Genomic DNA, 5,428 nt, shown 5'->3' with positions numbered 1-5,428 from the left:
GCCGGATTCAGACTACTTTGTAGCTGATCGGACATCTATTATCTCCATTGCTGTAGCAGAATTCAAAATCCCATCTGACATGACTTTCCAGGAATCTGCATTTTCTGGAAAACGAGCAAGATAATACAGTAGAATGTCAGTTATCCGGCAACTACAAGGATCGGTAAATGTTGGGTAAATGAAGCTTTTGGTTGCTTGAAAGTTGCTACTAAAAACTTTCCTAACACTGCACTATACCTTTAAACCCACACCATAAACTTTGTATTAATGGGCACGGTGAGGTAGTGGATAGCACTCTCGTCTTGCAGCGCTGGGTCCCCGATTAGGATCCCAGCTGGGGCACTATCTGCATGGAGTTTGTATGTTCTCTTCATGTCTGTGTGGGTTTCCTTCTGGGCACTCCAGTTTCCTCCCACATCCCAAAAATATACAGATAAGTTAATTGGCTTCCCCCCAAAAAGTGGCCCTAGACTATGTTGGACACATAACTATGTTAGGAATAGACTGTGAACTACTTTAAAGCGGAATATAACCCTGCATTTCAACTTTGCTCTAAAACATTATTTACAGCATATTATATGCAGAAAGCCTTTTTTTTTTTTACTAGACCAGCATTGGAAGGGTTAAACACAGAGGTTTAAAGTTCCGTGGAGAGATATGCAGAAGTTCAGATTGTTACATTCTATTTAGTTATATGTATCTATTGAGAAATGTTACACACTCTTTGGCTGTCCTCCAGCTCCTTCTCTGTCAGAGAGAGTGTGTCACATTCAACTCTTAGATACATTTATGTAAACAAAATGTATCTATGTCAGCTTCGGATGTGTCTGCAGAAATCTCCAGGAACTTTAAAGCCCTGTGTAACTCTTCCAATGCTGGTCTAGTAAAAAAAATGCTGGTTGCATATAATATACTGTAAATAATGTTTTAGAGAAAAGTTAATACGCATGATCCATTCTGACAGGGAGATATCTGGGTGGCATATAGGTAACTATGAAAGTAAACTACTAGCATACGCGGACGACCTTCTTTTGACATTAACCAATCCCCTGACCTCTTTCGAAGAAGCAAATAAAATAATAACTGAATTTTCCAAATACTCGAACTATAAAGTAAACAATTCTAAAACTACAGTATTAAACATAAAAAGTCCCGCCGAAATATTGAGTACCCTACAACTAAGGTATGGCATTCATTATACCAATTCTCATATTAAATATCTCGGTATCAACTTATGTAGTGATTTCAATGATCTATTCAAACATAATTATACACCAGTGCAAAAAGATTGTGAGAAGATACTGAGTAAAATGAAAAATGCCCAATTTAATACAATTGGGAAAATCAACTTTATAAAAATGAAAATTCTTCCTAAAATAATATTTACAGTACAAAATTTGCCAATAAACATCCAAAGGAATTGGTATAATGTCTGGAACAATATATTTCAAAATTTCATATGGAGAACACCAAACCGCAGAATTTCATATAAGATAATAAGCAGGCATAAGAAATTGGGAGGAATGGGGGCACCAAATATTAAACGATATGCCCAATGTTTCCAATTGCAAAGAATTTTAGATCTCAGGATGTGCGACCCGAAGAGATTCTGGACAACATATGAAAGAAGTCTGTTTAATTACGATATGTTGGATTCATGGCACCCCCACACGGTAGCAAAACTCCTCCCTTCTATCAGCCATCCATTATTAGCACCTGCAATTAAAACCCACATGGAAGTTATAAGATCTATGTCAAAGAGCAATAAAATATCATTACTAACCACTCTACGCAATAACCCAGATTTTCAACCTGGCTTAACTTCGGGGTGGCTCAAGGAATGTGGGCTCCCTCGAGATGTTAGAATCCTAGACTTGGTTGGCCACAGAGATTCCACATTGAGGGAGATTTATAACATGGTCAGAATGGATAATGGGCTGTGGAGCTTCCAGGTCAGGAGCTACCTTTCCAAACATAAGGATAATATAAGTAAAACCATAAATATTTATGAAAAGTGTTTTCTTCATTCGAGGGTGGGGAAGGGAATGACAGCAAATTTATATTTTTTTCTTGACAGTTGTCAAACTGATCCTCTACCTAAGTTCTGTAGAAGCTGGGAACAAGACCTAAATCATATCCAAAACTTGGACTGGGGAGCAGTATTCCAGGAAATTTGGACCCCCAGCTATACCTCATTTCAACTTGTTAATTATAAACTCATGACGAGATGGTACTTCACACCCTCTAAGATGGCTAAATTTAAAGGCGGAAATGGGAACTGTTGGAGATGTCTTACTGCGTTTGGTTCACATATGCATATGTGGTGGTCGTGCCCGGTTATACAGAACTTTTGGAGAGAGATAGGAGATTTCATTAAACTTCCTTCCCCTTTTCATCCCAGTACCGCTCTGTTGAGTTGCATGGAACCTGACCGCTTTAGACATGCAAATAAACTAGTAATCCCTGCAGCAATTGTGGCCAGGAAACTTATAGCAAAATCCTGGAAGAACCCCGAAGCTCCCAGTATGGAAGAGTGGATATGGATGATGTCAGATTTTTTGCAAGGTGGCGAGGGCAGTGTAGAAGATGCTGGCACCAACAAACAAATGGAGGAATGGAAAATTGCATGGGAAAAAATAAGTAACATATAATATGTAGTTGAGTATTTGAAGTGGAGGGGATGAGGAGAAAAGAACCAAATAACCACTATATTACCAACTGAAATTGTAAGGATAAATGGATGGATGAATGTGCAGATGCATAGATATATGTTGAAGTATAGAAGGCACTTATATGAATGTGTATGAAAGGTGAAATAAGAGTAATTGCTTTGCTTCTCAGCTTAGATATGTGACCTGTTTGTGCATGAGGCCTGTCCCCTCCATTGGCTTGGTCCGGCCCTGATGGCTCATGCATGGAGGGCATGTCCATAAAATAAGTAGGTGGTCGGAAAGGGATATTAACCACTTAATGTTAAGATGGGTAGGTGGAGTTTGTTTTTTGCTGGTGCTTGTGTTTTTTTTTTTTGTTTTTCTTACTTTCTTTTTTCTCTCTCTTACTATAATTAGTTTGACCTGAGCCACTGGTGGAATATTTGATATATTGTAGTGATGATGGAGTGAGGGAGGGGGGGAGGAGAGGAAAGAAAATCAAACTATGATGCAGACCTGAGACCCACGTATGATGGCTTCACAGCTGTCACATGGTCATATCTGGGTCACATACCGGCTGAGTTTGAAAAAAAAAAAAAAAAAGTTGAAATGCAGGGTTATATTCCGCTTTAAGGTATGGTAAGAGAAAATACTACACTCTGTAAAGCGCTGTAGAAGATGTCAGTGCTACAGAAATACTAAATAATAACAATAATGTTCACTTACAGTCTTTGAGAACAAAAGAAGACAAGTAACGTCAAACTTAACTCAATGTAACACACATTGTTTCCTGTGTCCATCTAAAGATAATAAAAAAGCTGGTTTGAGTACTCAATTGAGCTTTATGGATTTTCTTCCTTCATTTGTCTTGGTATGAGCGTTTGGACTCTTCCTTTTTCGGAGACCAAAACAGTAATGGATAGACAAAGTGTAACCGTACACATTGTTGATCCAGCATAGTTTGAACCTAACCAAGGATTTATGGTGTATGTATGACCATGAACAAAAGCAACCAACATTGACAATTCAAAAGAATTTCCAAACAGACACTGACTGGCAAACAAATAATCAGATCCAAATACACGGTTAGGGCTCAAACCCACTAGCAGCCTTTTCTAAGCACTAATGATTTGAAAAAGATCTTGCTTATGCAATGCTATGGGAGATTTTTATAAAATCACATTGCTGCAGAGTGAGATCACACACATAACATTACATTAGCAAGAGCTTTTCAAATCACAACTGCTTAGTAATGGCTTAGTAACATACTGCTAGTGGGCTCCATGCCTTACACCCTACTAGCTGCAAAACCCACACATCTGCAACACTTGCACACTATGCTAATGTACAAAGTTGAAACTCACTCAAATACAGAGTAACAGATTGCCTAGCTCATGCCGAACCAGAACTTCTAGCAGTGTGTAATGGGCTAAAAGGGAACCAAAAGCCCTCTTTCTAAAATGCTATGCAAAACAGAAATTTGCCTTCTTAAAGGGAAGGTTCAAGCAAAAAAAAAATGAGTTTCACTTTCCTGGGGCTTCTACCAGCCCCATGCAGCCATCCTGTGGCCTCGTAGTCACTCACTGCTGCTCCAGGCCCCCACTGGCAGCTTTCTGACCTCAGAGGTCAGGGCCGAATTGCGTACATTTTTACACATTCCCGCTAGTGCAGGAACATTAACACATACATTTTTATGCGTTAGTGGTGCAACGTGTACATTTTTGTTCCTGCACTAGCTGGAATGCGTAAAAATGTATGAAATGTGGCCCTGACCTCCGAGGTCAGAAAGCTGCCAGCGGGGGACTGGAGCAGCAGTGAGTGACTACGAGGGCACAGGATGGCTACATGGGGCTGGTAGAAGCCCCAGGTAAGTGAAACTCATTATTTTTTTTTGCTTGGACCTTCCCTTTAAAACAGAAGGGATTATCACACAGTGCATCACTGGTGAATATGCAAATTGTCCCTTTATGTCCCTAAAAGCTAAACAAACCTCCAGAACCGCTGGAATACAATGATGTGTCAGCTTGTTAATAGTACAGAGTCACAATAATCCAACATGCATACAGACTGGTTGGTCCTCATCAGTGTATGGCATGGATTAATATACAATACAATAATACAATAACATGGGGTAGGACTTGAAACATCCAGAGTAACAGATTGCCCAGCAAGCTCATCATGAACCAGAACTTCTAGGACCGTGTAAGGGGCTAAAAAGGACCAAAAAGCCCTCTAACTAAAATTCTATGCAAAACAGAAATTTGCCTTCGTAAAACAGAAGGAATTATCGCAAATACCTTCTGTTTTAAGAAAGCAAATTCCTTTTTTTGACTTATGGAGGAAAATAAAACCTCAAGAGAGCTTCCTGTCCATGCTAAGACATGGACTATCGCTACAGACAAATAGAAAATATCTTTAGTGGAAATCTCGAAAGAAAGACATGAAAAACTGTCAATTATAAAAATAATAAAGAATGGAGTAAACACGTTTCCATAAAGAAGTATGACACTTCATTTGAAAATCAATTTTTAACATGTCGGTGGAATTTTCGGAAACAGGCTCACCGCTCCAGCACATATATGATCTGTTTCCTGACAGCGTATGTGTGACAGGTGTGACAGGATGTAGCTATCCTGTGGCTGCTGGATAGATGGTTTGCAGAGCTGCTAATGTTTATGAAGTGTCATATGTGCCTGTGTCTGCAGCACTGTGTTGTAATGAAGGTCGGGGTCATATGACATGAGGCTGAAATTCTTTCTACTGATAACAGTGATGCT

At 39.3% G+C, this 5,428-nt stretch overlaps 1 long non-coding RNA gene across 1 annotated transcript; it reads right to left on the bottom strand.

Moving 5' to 3' along the window:
* Positions 1-1,621: 1,621 nt before the first annotated feature.
* On the bottom strand, positions 1,622-3,231 carry LOC137570893 (uncharacterized). The gene is made up of 2 exons (XR_011031220.1): positions 3,168-3,231; positions 1,622-1,716 (listed from the first exon to the last, which is right to left on the bottom strand). It is a non-coding gene; the product is annotated as an uncharacterized lncRNA (long non-coding RNA).
* Between the last annotated feature and the right edge of the window lie 2,197 nt (positions 3,232-5,428).

Source organism: Hyperolius riggenbachi, chromosome 4, assembly GCF_040937935.1.
Source record: "Hyperolius riggenbachi isolate aHypRig1 chromosome 4, aHypRig1.pri, whole genome shotgun sequence".
Taxonomy (NCBI): Eukaryota; Metazoa; Chordata; class Amphibia; order Anura; family Hyperoliidae; genus Hyperolius; species Hyperolius riggenbachi.
Note: the sequence above shows the minus strand (reverse complement) of the source record. Positions and strands in the feature narration are given on the sequence as shown.